Source organism: Terrapene carolina, unplaced genomic scaffold (assembly GCF_002925995.2).
Source record: "Terrapene carolina triunguis isolate 2854851 unplaced genomic scaffold, T_m_triunguis-2.0 Scaffold58, whole genome shotgun sequence".
In the NCBI taxonomy this organism is placed as follows: Eukaryota; Metazoa; Chordata; order Testudines; family Emydidae; genus Terrapene; species Terrapene triunguis.
In genome coordinates this window covers 4,213,190-4,236,154 of record NW_020664409.1, presented here as the reverse complement: position 1 = coordinate 4,236,154, position 22,965 = coordinate 4,213,190, and the positions used below count along the sequence as shown (strand labels likewise).

General features: G+C 39.2%; 1 protein-coding gene across 1 annotated transcript in view; it reads right to left on the bottom strand.

Moving 5' to 3' along the window:
* PHACTR1 (phosphatase and actin regulator 1) overlaps positions 1-22,965 on the bottom strand; it is a 410,748-nt gene that overhangs the window by 325,361 nt on the left and 62,422 nt on the right. The gene's annotated exons all lie outside the window — the stretch shown is intronic.

The following is a 22,965-nucleotide window of genomic DNA, read 5'->3' as shown; positions in this document are numbered from 1 at the left end:
CGTTTTACGCTCCTAAGTGGGCATAATACCACCATTAAATACACTGCAAGGCTCATTTATTTTAACAGCACTTAGAGACACGTAGATGAATGATGATATATCAGTACAATGTTTTAGGATATTATTAATACAGAAAGGCTAGTAGTTTTGTTAACTGTCTTGTATAAGCAACTGATGACAGATGTGTATGTGCGTGCATACATACACACACACAGAGGTATTATATCTTTCTATTACAAAAGGTCTGTTACACAAACTGACATGCAATTTAGAAAAAAAAAAAAAGATGAAACAATATGAAATCTTTCCAAAGGAAATCAATCTGGTCAAAATCTTTTTGCACGGAGAACCTAATTGTCAACCAAACCTGGCACACTAGAACAAATTTATTATTTTCTGCCTATCTTTCTAATTGCTTTGATTTCCTTTGTATTAGTTCTCTGTCCTTACAACTCATCCCAGTTTAGTATCATCATCTAATTACTTTAAATTATTCCCTGTTCTAGGTCATTAACAACAAAGATGTTAAATAAGATCAAGCCTTTCATCCACTCGTGTTGCAATGCTGTCTAAAAAAGAGCAATTAAGTTTGTCTGGGAAGATTACAACTTTGTAAAAAAAGTTGTGGAAAAATTGGAAAGAGTCCAGCGGAGGGCAACAAAAATGATTAGGGGTCTGGAGCACATGACTTACGAGGAGAGGCTGAGGGAACTGGGATTGTTTAGTCTCCAGAAGAGAAGAATAAGGGGGGATTTGATAGCAGCCTTCAACTACCTGAAGGGGGGTTCCAAAGAGGATGTAACTCGGCTGTTCTCAATGGTGGCAGATGACAGAACAAGGAGCAATGGTCTCAAGTTGCAGTGGGGGAGGTCTAGGTTGGATATTAGGAAACACTATTTCACTAGGTGGGTGGTGAAGCACTGGAATGCGTTACCTAGGGAGGTGGTGGAGTCTCCTTCCTTGGAAGTTTTTAAGGCGCGGCTTGACACAGCCCTGGCTGGGATGATTTAGTTGGGAATTGGTCCTGCTTTGAGCAGGGGGTTGGACTAAATGACCTCCTGAGGTCTCTTCCAACCCTGATATTCTATGATTCTATGATTCTATGAAACTCACATCCCAGTCTTTGGGGGTATTCAAAATCTGTCTGTCGACTTTTGGGGCTTGGAGCTATCTATAGCACTGCCACATGGAACAAACAAAAAGAGAGCGAGAAGAGTTTAAAAAAAAATCAGTGATGAGGCTCTTATAATTGATATTCATACAAGGAAAAAAACTAAAATTCACCAGAATGCACTCAGAGTCTGATGTTAGTGGGACTCTCAGCCCCATGCCTTATTTGGAGATTTATCCTTTAAAAATGTTTGGATGCAGATGGTGGTAGATGTAAATGGGTAAAAATGTAATGTAATGGGTAAAAGTATAAATGGGTAAAAAAAAAAAAAAAAAAGGAGGTTTGGCTGCAGATGGATTCAGTGGTGGTAGATGCATCAGCCTGTAAACTCTCTACAAATTCTAGGAGACTTTCAATTTAGCACAAAGATCGGGGAGATAATGAAAGTTTGGGATTTGCAGAGAACCTGTTTTGGTCCTCCCTTAAATTTAGAAGAAATTAAACAATTCCAAAAGACTCTACAAAATGGAAATAAAAGGACTTTGAGAAATAAGGAACAAAAGAAGTTCCTTTAAATAAAAAACAAACAAAGCAGAAAAAGTTGTGAAATGTTTTAGTTTCTTTTAAAAAAAAAAAGACTTCTTGGCAAAAAATAGCTTATTCACTTTTAAGAATTATGCTTTTCTCTTTGGCATTTGTTTGCATATTAATCACTATTTCCACAGCACATCATATCTCTGGTTCCCTCCCATTATAAACTCTGAAACGCACAACTGCAACGGAATAAAAATAGCAAACATACAGCATGTATGATGAGTTAAGTCCTGATCTAAAGCCATTGAAGTCTATGGGAGTCTTTCTATGTTGTTTAATCAGCTTTTGGTTAGGACCTTTAGTTAGGTAAAGTCAAAGTCAACAAATTTCCAGGGCCATCTCAGTTTGAAAATTTATACATGAATTATTATGAATGAATGCATATGAATTATCAGCTGTATCAGACCAGTTGTCCATCCAGTATTGTATCTTGTTTCTGACAGTCGCCAGTACCAAATGCTTCAGAGGAAGGTGCAAAACAACACTTAATGTAAAGTAATAAAGAGCAGGATAATTATTGAGGAATCTGCCCAGCAGGGAAGTTTCTAACCTTCATCAATTAATGGTTGGTTTATGCGGTGTAACAGGAGAATTTATAGCTTTTGCCGATTTTTGTCCTCTCTGAATTGAGCTATGGATCATTTCAATACCATATTAATATTTACTTCTTTTCAAATCCTGCTAAGTTCTAGGACTCAGTATCTTGTGGCAATGAGTTCCACAGCTTAATGATTTATTGTAGGAAAATATTTCCTTTTATCAGTTTTAAACATGTTGCCTTTCAATTTCACTGGATGTCTCCTTGTTCTTGTTTTATGAGTAAACTGACATATACAATTTACTTTATACCTTTCAGTATTTGATATACCTCTGTCATGTGCCCTTTTATTTGTTTATTTATTTGTTTATTTCCTCTCTCAACTAAAAAGAGACCTAATCTTAATCTTTTCAATATCTTCTTATACAAAAGTCTCTCCATCCATTTCTCCCCCCATCTCTGGATCATCTCTGATATCAACTTTAATATTTTTGAGATGGGGAATTCAGAACTGTACATAGTATTCCAAGTTAGGATGCACTATCTATATTATACAATGGCATTATATTTTCAGTATTATTTTCTCTCTCATTCTTTCTACTTCCGAAAATTTTGTTTACTCATTTGACCACAACTGCACAAGCAGAAGTTTTCATTGAGCTCTCCACCATGACACCCATGTCTTTTTCTTGAGTTGATACAGCTAATTTTTAATCCAGCACTATGTATACCAGTAGTTCAAATTCTCTCTTTCCATGTGCGTTACCTTGCATTTGCCAACACTGAATTTCATTTACCATTGTGCTGCCAATTCAGCTAGCTTTGTTATATATATATAGGAATTGGAAAAAAGCTACAGAAAAGGGCAACAAAATGATTAGGGGTATGGAACAGTTTCCATATGAGGAGAGATTAATAAGACTAGGACTTTTCAATTTGGAAAGGCAGGATATGATAGAGTTCTATAAAATCATGACTGGTGTGGAGAAAGTAAATATGAGAACGAGTAAATAACACTTCCTTAACACAAGAACTAAGGGTCACCAAATGAAAGTAATAGGCAGCATGTTTCAGACAAACAAAAGGAAGTATTTCTTCACACAACGCACAGTCAACCTGTGGAACCTTTTGCCAGAGGATGTTGTGAAGACCAAGACTATAACAGGGTTCATAAAAGAACTAGATACATTCATGGAGGATAGGTCCATCAATGGCTATTAGTCAAGATGGGCAGGGAGGGGGATGGATCACTTGATGATTACCTGTTCTATTCATTCCCTCTGGGGCACCTGGCATTGGCCACTGTCGGAAGACAGGATACTGGGTTAGATGGACCTTTGGTCTGACCCAGTATGGCCGTTCTTATGTCCCTTCAGTCCCCCGCTCCCCCCCTTTGCTAGTCTTTACGAACCTACATTTAACATGAAGATATCTGAAAGTTTCCCCATCTTGCTGTATACCATTTTTTCCAGATCGCTAATAAATATATTCAATAACATCCATCTTAGTATAGATCTCTGGAGCCCTCCGTTGGCCAATGTGGTACCCACTGTTAGCCTTACATTTCAATAGAATATAGTGACACTAGGCCAAATGTTGTTGTCATTTACTCCAATTCAGTCCTACTGAGTTCAATAGGGTTGAATTCAATAACACTAGAGAGGCTTAACTGAGATTAGAATTTGGTCATAGCAAGCATTTGAGGAGAGCTCACTAGCAGATTCCAGAATACAAAAGCACATTAATTGAGCTAAAAGAGATTTTTTTTTAAATGACGCGAAAAAGAAAAGATTGTCCTAACCCTGGAAGTAAAAATACCATCCACATCGCAGAAGGGAAATCATGGAACAGAAAGGGTGTTGTGGCATTCCACAAATCAGTTATTTCTACTTTGCCAAATATGCACATGTGATGGTGAAGCCAGGTGTGTAAACTAATTCCAATTATTAGTAAAACAAACCACACTGGGAAGGAGGAGTTCAAAGCAAATGACACATGAAATGAAAATAATGTCAACTTGGGATGAAAAAAATTAAATAAAATGAGCAAATTATACTTGCATAATCAATGTATTTAGAAACAAATATACGTTTGTAAAGTAATAAAGAGCAGGATGAATGACAGCTAAGTAGGTCCGAGTGTTTTTAACTATTTATAAGGGAGGGAGTGGAACCCAGTGGTTAAATCACAGGACTGGGAGTCTAGACACCTGGATTCTCTGATCTCAGCTCTACCACTGACTTTCTGTGCAACTGTGGGCAGTATGCTAATTTTTCTGTGTTTCAGCACTCCCAGTCTGTATCATAGAGATTATTCTATTTACCTTATTTGCAGGGAGGAGGAGGAGGAGAAGGAGAGAATTAATGTTTGTGAAGCATTTTGAGATGGAAAGTGCTATATTTGCAAATTTTGATCATCAAATGGCTCTCACGCCACAACTAAACAAAAAAGCCCACACAATGTGATTAAACTATTACATAGGAATCCAAAGCTATGACAGAAAAACACATGTTTAAAAATCTCTTAATGAGATAATGAAACAAAATGATTAAGAGTCCATTGTTCTCAGTGTCACTTCAATGCAGATCCAGTAGAGAGGAAGCTTAAGATTGATTCCTAAGGTAAAAAGATATAATAAAAAACTGCAATTACACCAATTAGAAAAAGGAAGTGATGAAAAAAGTATACACTTATAAGCTTTGGGTCCCTACAAATTAGGCAGATTTTCCTCATCCCTGACCATGGATCTATGAAGCTTATACTTATGCCTGTGAGGGCTGCCACTGCTTGAAGACTCAAAACAGCCTGTGAACAGAAAGTTGCTAGGATTTTGATGAATCTGTCATAGTACATAATAAGAACATAGAATGGCTATATTTGGTGAAACCAATGGTCAATCTAGCCCAGTGTCCTATCTTCCAACAATGGCCGAGGCCAGATGCTTCAGAGAGAATGAGCAGAACATGGCAACTACTGAGTGATCCATTCCCTGTCGTCCAGTCCAAGCATCTGGCAGTCAGAGGCTTAGGGGCACCCAGAACACAGGGTGACATCCCTGACTATCTTGGCTAATAGCCACTGATGGACCTAACTTCCATTAACTAATTTTTTGAAGCCAGTTATACTTTTGGCCTTCACAACATCTCCTAGCAATGAATTCCACAGGCTGACTGTGCATTGTGTTTGTTTGTTTGAAATGTGATGCCTATTAATTTCATTGGATGACCCCTGGTTCTTGTGTTATGCAAAGGGGTAAATAACGCTTTCTCCACACCATTCATGATTTTATAGATCTCTATCATATCCCCGCACTTAGTCATCTCTTTTCCAAGCTGAATAGTTCCAGTCTTTTTCATCTCGCTTCATAAGGAAGCTATTCCATATCCCTAAAAATTTTGTTGCCCTTCTCTGTATGTTTTCCAATTCTAATATGTCTTTTTTGAGATGGTGTCACCAGAACTGCTCGCAGTATTTAAAATGTGGCCGTACCACTGATTTATATAGTGGTATTATGATATTTACTGTCTTATTATCTATCCCTTTCCTAACGGTTCCTAACATTCTGCTAGCTTTTTTGACTGCCACTGCACATTGAGTAGATGTTTCCAAAAGAACTACTCACAATGATGCCAAGATCTTTTTCTTGAGTGGCAACAGCTAATTTAGACCCCCAATGTTTTGTATGTATAGTTGGGATTATGTTTTCCAATGTGCATTACTTTGCATTTATCAGGTTTCACACACCACTGAACAAAACCACTGACCCAGGAACCTATCCTTGCAACAAAGCCCGATGCCAACTCTGTCCACATATCTATTCAAGTGACATCATCATAGGACCTAATCACATCAGCCATGCCATCAGGGGTTCGTTCACCTGCACATCTACCAATGTGATATATGCCATCATGTGCCAGCAATGTCCCTCTGCCATGTACATTGGCCAAACCGGACAGTCTCTACGCAAAAAAATAAATGGACACAAATCTGACATCAAGAATCATAACATTCAAAAACCAGTAGGAGAACAATTTAACCTGTCTGGTCACTCAGTAACAGACCTGAGGGTGGCAATTTTGCAACAGAAAAGCTTCAAAAACAGACTCCAACGAGAAACTGCTGAACTTCAATTGATATGCATACTAGATACAATCAACTTAGGCTTGAATAGAGACTGGGAATGGCTGAGCCATTATAAACATTCAATCTATCTCCCCATGTAAGTATTCTCACACTTCTTATCAAACTGTCTGTACTGGGCTATCTTGATTATCACTTCAAAAGTTTTTTCTCTTACTTAATTGGCCTCTCAGCGTTGGTAAGACAACTCCCACCTTTTCATGCTCTCTGTATGTGTATATAGATCTCCTCAATATATGTTCCATTCTATGCATCCGAAGAAGTGGACTGTAGCCCACGAAAGCTTATGCTCAAATAAATTTGTTAGTCTCTAAGGTGCCACAAGTACTCCTGTTCTTTTTGCATTTATCAACACCGAATTTCATCTGCCATTTTGTTGCCCAGTCATGCAGTTTTGTGAAATCCCTTTGTAACCCCAGATCAGCATCCTCCAGAATCTCATTTGTTTCACTCTTTTAGAGCCCATCTACATTATAAAAACAATCTGGTCAACAGACCTGGTTACAACATGGCTGTTCAAGATGGTTGAAAAACTGATTGGTCTTGCAGCATAGGCAGGGCAGAACCATAGTTTAACCATATCACTGCACCCCACACAACCGGGCTCTGTCTGGGGTTATAATACAATTCAGGGGCCCAGCAAAAACTTTTCTTGACCCCATCCATCTACACTGCAAGATCAAACTGTGTTAAGGGACAACAAGGTAGTAAACGGGTCTCCCGACACATTTGGCTATGTGGATGAGTCCTGACTCTGCTGAAACTACTATATTAGCAGCAGTTTTTTCTTCCTACCCAAAGCTGAGCATTGCCCTATCTGACACCTCAGCTCTTTCTGAAATAGGGGTAGGAGAGGTGGCAATATGCAGAGATGAGGGAAGGGCAGCAGTGAGAGAATGTGAATATGGATAAGTTCGCTTAGAAGTGAGCCTAAATTGTCATAGAATCAGAGTTCAAGGCCAGAAGGGACCACAGATCATCTAGTCTGACCTCCTGTATATCAAAGACCACTCAACACGAGCCAGCCACCTCCATACAAAGCCCAACAACTATAATTAGATGAAAGTATCACAGCTCTCAGGAGACTAAACTATTGTGTGCCACAGGCGCAGAGCAGGAGAGATGTAACAGTTTTGATTAACTACTTGGCCAGAGCCAGAAGGTTTTGTAGGTGTGTACTATGCAATTTGTGCATGTGTTGGATGGCCCTTAGCACAGTAATGTGCTGAGAGGGCTCCAGGGAGCTGCTTGCTCAAAATTCTGCCGCCAAACTGAAAGGAGAGTTTAGATGGCTTCCCTGCCTCTGGGGGAGTTCACCCCGTTGCTGGATATTGCTAAATAATCACCAGGGCTCTTACACATGTCTGAATTCAAAAAGAAAAAAATTAAATACTTATTTGAACAAAATATTCTTGAAGTGTATACAGCTGTGTGTAAACACACTCAAAACGTTTAGTCAGAAATATTTTTTAATGGCTTGGGAGGTTATGTTCTCACTTTCAGCCCTATGCTGCATTTCTAATTCCACAAGCTGAACACTGTTTACTTTACTTTACACTGTTTCTTAACTTGCTCACCACAAGTTTTCAGTACTGCAGAATAAGCATTTCTAGGACACACATTTAATATGTTCATTTGCACAGTGCTGCGGTCTCCCTCTTTGTTTTATGGTTAGGAGAAAGCATTTTTGTTTAAATGGGAAAACAAGTTAATGGATTCCTCATCCTCCTCTTTGTGAGTACCTGGAACTTAATTACAGCCTAAGGAAACATTTTTGTGGGGGCCCCTTGTTAAAATACTGACAGCACATCACTGCCTTAGAAGTAAATGAGAACAAGATATTGGTCCATTGAAGAGAAATTAAATAATGTCCACCCACAGTTATATGAGATACTAAAACTGATGACCAGTAATGAGCTACCCTGCACTTGCTCACACTCAAAACTGCATTTTGTTATGTTTTAAATGCAGCCATTTTTAACTAGGAAGAAACGGCTGGCAGATAGTTTTAATTAAGTGTCTTTCCTGTGGCTGTTTAATTTCCTCCCCTGAAGCTTTCAGAATAGCACAAAACTTCTCTTTTTCTTTTTATGTGCACTTGAATCAAATTTACTGGTTTAAACTACCTATGCTGCTGATAGGCAAACATTAGAGGTTTGCAAGTTCACCTGAAGGGCTGGAAGCATCTGAAAGTCTTCATTCTTCTCCACATCTCAACAAAAATGCTCTGAACTTCTTGGCTGTATACACACAGGAATTTGTTCTAAAATTTCCCACCACTGCTCAGCTTAGCACTCTCAACATTGCTACCACTGGTAGAGCTGCAACTGCAGGAGAATTTTATACAAGATTTCTCAGTGTAGGTAAGGTCCTTGACCCTGCAAAATCTGGCTGGCAATTTCACAGATTCAGCCAAAACTCCATGAGAACTGCTTTCCTTGGAGTATTTCAGCACTTCCATTTTATTTTGAAATCACCTTTAAAGAGACATGTATTTTAAGTTTCAAGAGCAATTTATTACAAGCATCAAGAATACTTTCAGACATGCTTGTAACTTAGATAATGACTAGTACATCTTTTATTGCTGCATAGAAAGTGCATAATATTTACAAAAAGACTTGAATGGTCCACTGTAGCCTTTCGGGTAAATATATAATTTGGCAAAAAGACTGGGTGTCACTTGTGCTGTTATTGTACCATGCAGAAAACAAAATCTGTAAATGTATTTTACATAAGCTATAACCTTTTCAAAATCTCAAGATCCCGTATCATTTTAAGTTATTTCAATAATATAGTTAAAGCAACAGATAATTCACACATAAATCTTCCTCATTTTACAGACAGAAAACTGAGAGCTGCCCAACAGCAAAGTTAAAAAAAAAAAAAAAAAGGTTCAGTTAAGCAGAGCCAGTGGTTTTTTTCCCAGTTGAAACCAACAGACTACGTAGGGAGTAAAGCTTGCAAAATTGGATTTATATTATTTTTTAATTTCCCCCTTGAAATTGAAGACTTAAGCCTTAAATAGGTTTAATCAAGGTGGATTTAAGCATGTGCACAAGTGTTTCCTGAGTCAGGGCCAATAACTATATTTATAAACCACATTGGGTGGTGTAAAAGTATTCTAAAATACAGCACGATACTATAATAAAAAACTCAAGGAAAGGGAACGGATCAGCTTGTGTTTAGATTATAGGACTGAGAATAAATAGACATGGGTTCTATTTCTGGTTCTGCACGAGATTTCCTTTATGGTTTCAACAACTCACAAGGGCAGTATGGTTCAGCGGATAGGTCACTAGGCTAGGGGTTAGGAGACTTGGGCTATATCCATTTCTCTGCCATTGATCTGCTGTGTGACTATGACAAGTCATTTTGCCTCTCTGTGCCTTGGTTTATCTATTTGTGAAATGAGGATAATAAACATCAGGCGAGCAATATATATAAGCTAAGTACTAAATTCTCTAGGTGAGCAAAAAGTCTATCGGCGTCAATGGAAGTTTGCTCATTTAAAAATAGTAGATTTTGGAGGCAGGTTTGCTTCAGGTTCTCCATCTTTAAGATGGAGACATTACTAACACACATCAGTAATGCTACCGCATGTGTTCATGCACTCTGTGCAGTGTGGTCAAGGTAACATTGCTATGGGAAACGTGTGTATTTATATAAGCAATCTTAATGTTCTATTAAAGTTTCCTGCATTTAATAATTATTAGCATTGAAAACAAAACAAATTGAGGGTTTGGATATAAAAAGAAGGCAGTGGGGGTGGGAATAAAAGTAATAGATATGGGACCAACAGTGATCATATTGAAACCCCTCTGGGGGAAAAAAGTGAGACTTTTAAAGAGACTAAAAGAGAGGAGAGATTAATTGAGACCAGTATTCTGCAGACCTAAGACACTACAGTAGGATCACTAAAAGATGGATGGTATATGAGCACATATATCCTTCAGGACATTGCTCAAGGAGGCCTCAAACACAGTCAGGGCCTGTGGCATTAAAGGACTTAAAAGCAGACAGTGGCAGTTTAAAGCAATCCACCACTTTATAGGCAACAAAGAATGGAATGTAAGCGTAACATGATCTCAGTTGTTCCAACTATGAGCAAGTGCTCTGCTTCATTCTGAACAAATTACAGTAAATGGAGAAGCATCACTGGGAGCTCTGCTAAAGGCAATTACACAGTACACAGGCTCCATCATCAAGAGGGCATATATGTTACTTTGCAAGGATCTCGTGGGCTAAATAAGGGTGAAACCAGCACAAACTGCACAAATAAACAAAAATTCCTTTGAACTACATCTCAAACATTTTTTCCCCTATAGGCAGGCACAGTTGAAAGAAACTCCAAAGTCTGTACTAGAGAAATGTTCTAACTGGTTTGAAAGCAGTTTGAGTAAAAAAAAAAAAAAAAAAAAAAAAAAAGAAGGGAAAGAAATAAAAAAAAAAAAAAAAAAAAAAAAAAAGGGGGGGGGGGGAAATCAGGTTATTTTAAAATCAATTGACCTGGACAAGACTTAAAACCAGTTAGAAAATGTTACTGGTATTGACAGGCCCCAAGATTCTTTAACTGACTCCAGATGAATCTCTTTCAATAAGTTGGGAAGCAAAAGAGGAGAGAGCCTCCTTGCTAATAATAGCCACTAGTCAATAGGATCTCAGTTTTCTGGGGTCTGAGGATGAGGTAGTTTGGCTGCATCCAGCTGACAATATCATTCAAGTAACGAAAAAAGAAATCTTTTCAGGGTTCCAGGAAGAGAAAATGGACCCTTACTTCTCAGCAGACTGGTGATACTATAGTCAGTGTTCAGGAGGCATCTCAGCAAGAGATTTCATATACAGTGAGCAATATGGGAGAGAGGACAGATCATTGAATGATGCTGCATCTAAAACCCCTGATAATGACACATAGACACACATCACTACTGATTGAGTCCCATCTTCTATGATGCTACTGTAGGATAGCTCCGGACACACCAACAATGTCACTAACAGTAGTTACTGAAACAAACAACCCATGATCAATCAAAAATGCATAAGACCCCCAGCATGAATAAAGGGCCAGCTGATCGCATTCTTAACCCACCTGGAGATCTTTCATGATGATAAAAATCAGAGTCTCCAAAGGAAGGCTAGAAATCAGACTGGACCCTTTCTGGGGACAGTCTTAATTTTGGGGTCATCCCCCTGCTTCCGGTCAGTAGGGTTTACCAAACTTCAGAAACACAGAGTCCTGACATCTTTGAGGTTGACCTGGTTCCCTTACTTTGTAATCTTAATAAAGCACCATGCAAAACTGTGTATTATAAATAATACTCTTAACTGCGATACCATGATGTTGAGTCACAACCCTGGGCTGTCATGACATTATGCTGCAAATATCACCACATCATGTTTTTATAACTTTGTCTAGGAGGACAAAGTCTGAAAGTTGGCAATTCTGACTCATTAGAATATTTTGCTAATGAAACCCAAGTGGGTGCTTTCTGATTCTTCAATACTCTGTATTCATTGACTAAAACATGTCCTTTTTTCCTCCCAGCAATTATAAAACAAGTACACATACACACATTTCAAATATTATTTCTACTTCAGCAAAGCATATCTCTGTGTGTGTATACATTATACAACAGTGCATGTTAAAATGGGAGAGTTTATAATGCCCTCCTATAGCACCGGGTGCTGAATAAATCATGTAGTAGAGATGGTCTTTTAAAATAGCTTTCTACTTAAAGAAGCTTGCACTCTGTTCTCAATACTTTAACAAAGACCCATTTAAGTCTTAATTAAGCTTCAATTAAGAAAAAGTTGAACGGTTAGATATTTAGTGTCCAAAATAAGCTTTAAAGTTTATAAATATTAAAATCACCTATTAAGTGATAAACAGGCCTTTACAAAATCAAGAGTGGTTTTTACTATCTAGATGACGAAGCTTTGCAGTATATTAGAGAAATAAATAGACCTGATGAATTAATTATTAAATCTGTCTCTGTTACAGTTCCTCAATAATCCTCATGAATATTCTAAACAGGGTGTCTCATCAATAGTTTAAAAAAAAGCTTGAAAGACGTTTTCCTCCTACTTAAAGTAAATCTACATTCATCTGTCTAACACATACTTTCTCTGCATTGTTTAAATTATCTCCATTTAACAACAAAACAATACAAAAAACAATGACGAGGTTTTTAATCTTTAGATTTTATGTAAATACGTATTATGATACCTTGTAGAACGAGTTGAAGTATGTGTTAAGATTACGCAACATATTCACAACAAAAAATCAACAACCACAAAATGAGATTTCTACCCTTCAGGAAATTGGACTGATTTTACAAAATCAAAATGAAGAATCTGTAGATTTATTTTTTTTTGCGAGGGGGTGGAGATTACTAAAATGAAAAAATGTTGAGTGAAATACACTCAAAAATAGAGCCTATTTTTAGATTCAACATATTCTTTCATTTAAAATATTTTTTGTATTGGTACATATGGATTTTATTTTAAAGTTTCACGTTTTTATGTGACACTTCAATAATCTCTCTCTCTCTCACACACACACACACATACACACACCTCTGAGTACTACAAAATGGCGTGGAATGAAATTGTATAGCACCTTAAAAAATTCAAGAAAAAAAGTCATGAAAATATGCTATTTTTGCACAACTCTAATGTGTGTACTGGCTTATATCATGGTCCTATTTTTTTATATATATAAAAATATAGTAGAATATGTTGAATGGAGAGAGCAATTCTGATTAGTTAATAAAGCTCCCATATTCTGAATCATCACACTTGGGGTATGTCTTCACTACCCGCCAGATCGGCGGGCAGTGATCGATCCAGCAGGGATCGATTTATTGCATCTAGTCTAGACACGATAAATCGACCCCCAAGCTCTCTCCCGTCGACTCCTGTACTCCACCACCGCGAGAGGCACAGGTGGAGCCGACGGGGGAGCGGCAGCAGTCGACTCACCGCGGTGAAGACACCACGGTAAGTTGATCAAAGTACGTCAACTTCAGCTATGTTATTTGCGTAGCTGAAGTTGCGTAACTTAGGTGATTCTCCCTCTCTCCCCCCAGTGTAGACCAGGGCTTGGAGAAGCCATTCTTATATTATAGAGAAGCCCCATGTGAATGCAAAAAATAAAATGAGAGCATACCCCATGGATCATCAGCTCAAACATTTGAGAGAATGTTTCATAGGTGTGGATCTGGTCAGTTATATTGTCACAGGGGAGGTGCCATATGACTTCAAACTCAGGCCACATACAAACTAGAGCCAAGAACACAGACCACCACACATACTCTCACTGATCCAAAGCCTACTGAAGTCAATGGGAGTCTTTCCACTGACTTCAGCGGACTGATGTAAAATTACCTTACATCAAGGGACAGATGAAATGGTTTTGCCTTAGCTAAAATCTTATAGGAAACTCACCACATTATGAAAATTTTCACCAGTTTGGCTAATTTAAATTATACTTTAATAATAGTTTAAGTTATATAGCTTCAGCCTTAATTATTCTTCTTTTCTTTCTGATTTCTGAGGAGACTTACATCTTTATGAAAAACCCTTACACATGCTTTAAAGCAAAACAAACAGTGCTTTGATTTCAGTATGGATGTTTTCTGCCACTTCACTATTCATTATTGCAGTCTGTTAAATCTGACACGAAAAAAGGCAATTGAACATCCTGATAGTGAGAATCAATATCACTGGGAATGAAATTGTGAGCAATTTATTTAAAGTATTTGTACAGGAATTTTTTAATGAGAAACAGTGCTGAGTTAGGATTTCCTGTTCAACTTGATCTGATTACAAAGAGTACTCTGTAATCAGTTAAGATAATTTGAAGAAGCTTCTATAAAAGTAGTGATGGAGATCAGAACTGTATACCTTAAAACAATTCTGACTTGGGAACCTGAAAATGAAGATTTGCTAACCAGTGCACCTACCTAGAGAAGAGCAAAAAATAGATGCTCTATACCTTTGTGGAAGTATGAATTTATATCTTTTGAGCTGGTTCTTGAAAATGCCCTATGGACTTGATGCTACATCAGAAAAGACCATGGAGAATTTTGCCAACAAGTTTAATGGACCAGGCTCAGATGTTGCGTACAGAACTCTCCGCTCAGAGCTCCTATTGAAATCAGCAGCTGTTCTGCACACAGAATCTGTTCTACTCACATTACAATCACTGGCAAGACTTCTACTAACTATTCAGGATTTGAACCATTCAAAAGTTGATTGTTGGAAGTCTGAAATAGGACAGAGAAGTCAGTGTACTCGTGATTCCTGCACCAGTAGAGTTAATGAGAGTTTTTCCAGATCCTTGAGTGAGAGCAGGTTTTAGCTCTTAACATGTATTTGTTCCTAAGAATGCTATAGAGAAAGTGGAAAAAATTTCAATAGTTTTATTAAACAGAGTAGAACAATGGTTTTTAAACAAGATTTAAACTTCCACGGGATAAAATCTGAGGTTCAAAATCTCTAGGATTCTTGTAATAAACCTAACTTCACTGAAATGAGATAACAAATCATTACCAAAACATTGAGGGTATTCTCAGGACCCAGGGTAACCATGTAGATCTAACTGTCCTTATATCTTGTATCATTGCTGTGCTTCCAGAATCTTCACAATGTACAGTATCAGAGAAGAAACTCTGACTTGCGGCATAAAATGGGCACATTCACATGTGTAGAATCTATCCTTATTGAGCATTTACTTCAAAAGCTCTTAAGAAGCTTGCTCTACTGCTGCTCTCCATAGTCAGTAACATTGCATATAATATATGAGCTCTAGACAGCTACAGCATATGCCTATGAAAGTGAACAGAAGTTGAGCAACCATTTGGGGCCTGGAGGGAAATGTCAGCCAAATCACCAATAAATGTACTTTACTTCTGCTCATTTCTGCTGTTCCCTCTGAAGAATCATTTGTTGAAGAGGCAATTTGCATACCAAATATTCCCTCCTCTCTAAGTCAAATGCAAGGTAGTTTTTCAAATACAAAAAAGTGACACGTTAATATGGCTGCCGATAGAATTAAGTGGCAGAAAGGTGATAGAAAAACTCTTGTAACAAGTATAATTTTAAGTTTGTTGTTTTGAAACATGGAAGTTCATTTACCAAAATAAAGCAGCATGGGAGGAACTATTTTTATATCTCATCACTTGCAACTCTTCTGCTTGCAACCTTTGCTTTGTCAACATTGTGCCCCTCAATGCTCGCTTAGTGTCCTTTCACAAGCAGCTGCACACCTTTGACGATGCTGACCCTAAGTCCAGGAATATTTTTCCTGATCCTATGTACCATGCAATTTCACTGTCCTCTTTCAAATCCCTTACCAAAAAGAATCTTAAATTAGGCCTGATTGGTTTAACTAATGGTGTGAATTTAAACCAATATAATTAAATCGGTGCAAAGCCCTATGTGTTCATTCTTAATTTAATTCAAACCTGGTTTATACATTTGGTTGGTAAATTTACAAGAGCAAACTAAACTCATGTAACCTGTTTTAAACCAATGTAGTATGTCCATGCTTTAAGTAAAAACACTTTTTGAACTTATTTCAGTTAAACTGGTGTAACTTCTGTTTGTAAACTAAGCAGTTTTCTAGCCAAAGAAGATTGTACTTTGGTCTCAGAACTATAATAAAGCCCCATTTCAAACTCAATTAAACATCATGTTACTGAGTTTTAGAAATTACTCTCCCATAGTGTGCATTACACCAGTGTGTAGACAGTCCCTTAGGCTCCTCAGTCACTTTTCAAAATGAGACTTAGGATCCTAAATCAGTTATGCATTGCAATGCTAGTTTTGCACCAGTTTAATTATGCTGATTAAAAAAAAAAATCACACCATTAGTTAAATCAACTGTGTGTTGATCAGACCTAACTTTAGATGTCCGTGAACATTTTGCTGTTTGTAAATACTAAGCACACTCTTCAGTTTGTAACACAAGTATTTCACATTTCCTAGCTTTGTGTGCCTTTCTTATAGCTTTTCCTTCATTGCATAAATATGGTAGTATCATACTAAACAGATTCAGTTATGATATTTGTGTTGGGCTTGAGAAATTTGCAGAAAAGCTACAAATACATCTGTTTCTATGCTAAACTCCCCTCCCCCCCCACCACAATCATTGCTCTGCCAGTGAGAGCGCTAGTGTAGACAAAGTTCCAGGCAGGGGCTGGCATTGTTAACCAGCATGTTATCTAATCCTGCTTATAGCAGGTCTAAGTGGCCTAGTGGTTAAAATGTTTGTTTTGTTTGTCAACACTCCCCATAATGCTCCCACCGTGTACTGAAGACAAGGCCTTGAGGGTTCGTTGAGGCAATCATAGCTACTGCCAGAGTCAGTGAATCTTCTTCCCACATCTCTGGCTCACAGGTCATTGAGATACTCGGGACTTCAATAGGAATTTGGTGACCACCAGAAGTGATTTCCTTGCGCATCTATGTAAGGACTTATCCCGATCTGTCTTTACATAGGGGCATTTTTTAATTGCACGTAGCCTATTTACAAACATCTTCATTTGAGATAATTACAGGAAACAGCAATACTTATCTATTCCATTACTGTACACACAACATAAAACTCACCTATGAGTTCAAAATGGTGCAGGTGGCAAACAATTATAAGGCTAACTAAGGGGGATGGGATGAGGAGGGGAGAGCCACATGTTTCAAAAAGAGCAGACAAAATGGCCTCAAATACCTAAGCTTGTTCAATCACTTCATAGGACACCACTTCAGAATTTGTCTCGTCACTAAAATTACAATTCCATTTCGCAATATTCAGCTCAGATATAAGATTCTGTTTGCACTTTCACAAAAAGATGAGTAAAGAAGAATGATCACTTCCATATGATCACAAGAAACACTCTATAGCCATTTTATTAATTCTGCTTTCTTTTTTCCACCAATATAATCCGGTATGTGTGTGTGAATTAGTAATACTCAGGGGAACCACCACTGCTTAATATGTGAGATTCGCTAGCAATCCTTTATGCATGAAAAAAACCAACCCTATACACATGTAACCCACATATCTGAGCCAAAACTTTCAAATCTCAGTGCCTAAAAATAAGGATTTAGCAAACAGTTTGAGGCACTCATGTTCGAAAACCCTGCTCTTCAGTTTTATCTATAGAATAAAAAGTAGCAATCAAAAACAATTTAAGAGGTTGGCATGATATTTTAGGTTGATTTGCTCAAAATAGTAACAGCTGTTTCAGAGCTGATGGCAATATTTTTTGAACTACAGTATTAGCACTCTTCTGACTATCAAGCCCTTCTCCCTAGGGGACACTCTCTGTGAAAATGTGGCAACAGACTATACATTTGAAATGGAATTAAGTTCATTTATAGACATCATAACTCAATGCTGAATGTTCAAAGTAGGCTCTGAATTTGTATGCTCAAATTTTATGTGTATGTACCTTTGAGCACCCAAGTTTATGCATGATAAAAATATTGTTTTATGCATGGAAATTGGCTGGTTAGATATCTAATTATTCAATATGCCCAAGGAAACGGTATTTGGTATGTTCAGATATGGGTTTTCAGAAGCACAAAAACTCAGGAACCAAAAAGTGGGTTTACATAATTCAATTGCATACAAATTTTGGCCCTCATGCTGCAAAGCGGTTTTCAGAGGCAACCTCTGTGTCCACATAAAGCCCTCTAGGTAGATCAGCTAGCAGAACTGAATTTTCAAAATCTCTTTTGAGCATTTGTCCCTTAGGGATTTATACTATTGCCAAGCATGTAGAATTTATTGGCACCACACATTCATAAACAAACAAATCGAACATGAACCTTGTTAATTTGTGTTCCCAAAGGAGGATAGGTAGGAAAAAATAAACTGACGGCTCTTTTTCTAACGTGTGTGTTAATTATGTTGAGTTAACATGTTTGCAAATTTGTAATATAATGTTGAAAAAAGATCACCAGGACCCACCAAATGCTGGCCATGATTGGAGAAACTGAACACTAGAAAATCCCAAAATTTACCAAAATTAAGCATTATTCATAGATTCCAAGGCCAGAATTATTAATACTCCCTCTGTTTTTTAAGACCAAAAAAAGAAAAGGTCTGTTGCATTACCAAGGAGAAAGTAAAGACAGGCAGCTGTACTGTACCACTGCTGAACTGAAACATTTCTTATCTCCTACCTGAATATCACAGGCCGGTAAAACCAGCATTGGCTAACCTGGGCTGGAACCTGTGCTGTTCACTAGGGAAGTAATAGAAACATTCTTCACAGGTTTTTTTTTTTTTTTTTAATTCAAGCAATGACTGGGTTATTCTAATTTAAATTCTTAGGGCCAGTTCATGGCTTATCTACTGTTGCTGCATATGTGAGGAAGAGGACTCAAAGCTACCCTCATTAGGGGCAGCCTTCACAGAGCTGCTACTTCCCCTCCTGTATAAATGCACAGGGAATGGGTGGAGTTAAGACTTCTCCCCCACTGACATGCTACCTGGCACAGCCAAACCAGGGGATAGACACTATGTCAGGTATGGGACTAGTGTAGGGTATCTCCCCCACAGCAGGAGGAATACTCTCTGAATCACTGTCCGTTTGCTGGTCTGCTCCTGGGGCAGCACAGCTACATGTTGCCCTGTCCATAGGGGTTGTGGCAAAGCCAAAATGTAGTCCTTTGAAAGTGTATACCTAAGGTTACAGGCTTATAATAAATTACTTTAATGTGTACTCGTGTTTTGGAAATAAGTTTCAGCTTTGGTTTTAAAGTCAAAAGGTTGCTAAGAGTGGTGAGGCTGAAGATATCAATGTTTTAGTGATTAATTCATTTTAGCACAGAAACAAACCTTGTTTACATGCAGCAATAGCAACTACCTATTAAAATGTTATTACATGCCTGACAACCAAGTACCTTGACCAAAGGTAATGATAAGCCACATTATTGCTATCCAGGAACATATAGTTTCTGGAATTGTTGTTAATGGATTTTATGATAAGAAAATTTGCCACTGGGTTAACATCGCTTGAAATAACTGTGTAATTTATATTAAAACTAGGGTTAAAATGATAAGTTATCAGTGAGTATCAGCTGGAAATTCAAAATAAATTAGAATAATTTTGGAACTAGTTGATTGCATACTTCAGATGAAGTCATTTGTGTGTGTGAGAGAAAGATTTGGCCAGAGATTATAGATTTTTTCCCCGGGAAAGCGTTTTGAATATCAAATTGAATAATTGAGCAATTATACAAATTCCTAAACTTTATAATTTTAGAATTACCTGGGTTGAACTGCCAGTTCCAAAAACCTTAATTTGTACAAACATTAACTGACAGGCAAGCTTCATTGACAAACTGATGAAATCTTGTACTAAAAGATCCAGAATAATTCCATGTTAGCCATCAAAATTACCTACCCAGAATACTATGGAACTCACATACATATCCACTTAGTGCTAAGACATCAATTTCAAGCTGTTACTCTGATTGTTTAAATTTTAACATTCTGTGGTAAATACATTACCTTATGATAAATTCAGTCATACTTTGTCAAATACTGTCATTTAAACTTTTCTGAAATTTCATTGTTTATTTCTCTTTTGATTAACATAATGTAGAATTGCCAAGTCTGCATTTTGGCAAAGCAACCTAAGTATTCCTAAGCTCATGGAAAATTCGGTATGGGAAATTTGTTAGTTAAAAAGGGAGGCAATGTGGCCTACTGGATAGATCACTGCATTGGGACTCAGGAGTCCTGGACTCTACTCCTGGCACTGCCTTTGGCTTGGTAGGTGTTTTTGAGCCAGCCACTTCACCGCTCCATGCTTCAGTCAGTACCGGATTTACCATGGTGCCGGGCCCACAGTCCAAAGGGGCCCTGGCCCGCTCTTCTCTGCCTCCCCCCGCTCTCTCCTGTGGGGGCAAAAGCTTGATGCAGCTGGCTCCTGCTGCAGCAGGGCAGGTTCTGCTGGCAGCCAAGCTCCTCCCCCAGAAGGTGCTACGTTCCCTCCCCACCCCCTCTCTCTGCCGCCGATCAGCTGTTTGCCGGCAGGAGGGAGGGGGAAGAGCGGAGCCTCAGCACGCTCGCCACTCCGGGGAGGAGGAGAAGAGGTGGAGGCGGACCTTGGGGAAGGGGCTGGAATCGGGGCATACCCCCTCCAGCCCCCTGCCGTGAGCACCCCCACAACCCCAGTCCACACCCCCAGCCCTTTGCCCACCCTGACACCTGCACCCCCCTCACATACCCCCAGCCTGACCCCTGCACCCCCCTCACACCTCCCCAGCCCCGACTCCTGCACACACACACCCCCAGCCCCTGCACCTTCCTCACAAAGCGCTTTACAATACTTAGCTAACAGTACAAACAATATTTGGAAAGATCATTAAGTGGTCAGTCGAGACCCTCCGCGATTTTCAAGTGGTCTGTGGAAAAATAAATTAGACTCAAGAACAATCAAGTTACCTCACTTTATTTTCATTTACTTGCTATTATTTATAGGAGGAGGATGAAGAAAAAAAGAATGAAAAACGGGGGTGGGGGGAGATAAGAGAGAATGTTCTTTTTCTTGGCTGGTTCCCAAGGAGGGGCCCCAAAAATGAAGCTGAGCACAGGGCCGAGGGGGCCCGCTAACTCTAAATCCACCACTGGCTGTCACGTCACCTGGGCTGGGGATACTGTGTCGACTGATCCCCACAGTCTCCAACCTACCTGGGCAGTACAGCAGACATGGCCCTGCCCACTAGCTCCTCTCCACTCCCTAGCTCCCCTCCACTTGCTCCCCCCACACTTAAAAATGATTGCTTGCCCCCCCCCCCAGGCTTTTCTGGCAGCCCTATTGCCAGGTATCCAGTTTTAGACTGGAAACTCTAGTAGAAAGCAGGACCTGAGTGTCCGGTTAGCAGTGCTGACTGGAAACTAAAAGTCCGGTTATAGGAGTAACCACATTAGCCTCTGCTCCTCCCACTCCCAACACCCACCCCAGAGGGCTGGAAGAGAACCTGCCCTGTTGCTGCGGGAGGAGGAGCAGCTCAGTGCAGAGAGAGACGAAGAGAATGGGATAGAACCAGGTAGGTACCTGCTCTATGTGGACAGGGGCGGGGGGGGGGGGATCCTGTTTACCCCCTCCCCAGCCCTGCTGCGCTTGCAGTTTACCCCTGGCCCGTCTCTTGCTCCAAGGATCAACTCTAGCTCCCGCCCCACTGTGCTTTTGCCCTCAGCCCCTTTTACAATCATTCCCCGGGGGGGGCCCACAAATATGTTTGGCACCGGGCCCACAAAAAGTTAATTCGGCACTGGCTTCAGTGTCTCCATTTGTAAAATGGGGAGAATGATACTGACTTCCTTTGTAAAGCACTGAGATCTACTGATTAAAAGCGCTATATAAAAATTTATCAAAAAATCCTTGTTCAATATGAATACATTTTCACCTTTATGTTCTTACAAAGGACAGGATTATTTTTGATGATGTGGAAGAAGAGGAGACAAGGCTTCGTAACAGCTTAGGTGATTGGGGCAAAAGAGAAACAAGATTCATGCTAGCAATGGGCCTAATGCCCTTTCGAAGGACATTGAAAAGAAACTCAAGTCCTGTCACTCTGCATTTTACCTACATGAACTTGGATTACTCACAACAGCTAGTTTTCCAGGATGCGTGTTTTAGTGGGCAATCAGTATTTGCCTAATTTGGTTTCATATACATTCTTAGACTGTGTGAAAGTCACAGAGGGTTGATACTTTGAAATGCACAGCACCTCCTGCAACAAGTTGGGTTATGTCAGGGGGAGGGTGCTCAGCTCCTTACAATATCAGGCCCTAAAAAGTGGGATGGGGAACAGCAACTTTACCTTTTCATAGAGCAAAGCTGGGTTTTTTTTTTAAATGAAGTACTTTAAAAACAAGAAAAACATGAGTAACTGACACAATAATAGGAGCAAATGAAGGCAACCTTCAGCAATAGAAAGATCAGGCAGCATCCTGTCAAAAGACTGCAATTACATGTTATACAGTAGTTTTACAGTATCCTCTGAAGGCTTACCACACAGTTATACTTCTGCGGAGGCTGAGCTGGAGAAGGGAGCAGGAGGTGTGCCTCCCAAGCTGCAGAGCCTGCACTCATGCCTCCCCAAAGGCATTGAGGTGGGGAGCACTGAGCGGCACGAACAAACAGGTGTAGCCAATGCTTCCTAAAGAGCGGTGCTGCTGGAGCACAGGGGCCCTCCCAGCCCAGACACTCCATCTCTGGGGCTGGCAGCACTAGCTGGCTATACACCCAACAGCTGGTGCCTAACTACGGCTGCTCCCTGAGCAGATGCACTGTGACTAGAGAGAGGAGGGTTCTCTCTGTCCCCCCACACATCCCAGCCATCATTTGGCCTTCCTCTGTTCAGAACAATTCTCACACACTCAGCGCTGTAGCTCCAACATCAATACGCATCTTTACTGTATTATGTAAAACAAAAAGAAAATAAAAGACAGACTCCCAGTACAGATAACATGCAGGGGTGCTAGATAATAACAATAAGTAGTATTCAGTTGGGGAAAAACAAAAACATCCTTAGATTGTTTTTTTTTTTTTTTTTTTAAAGA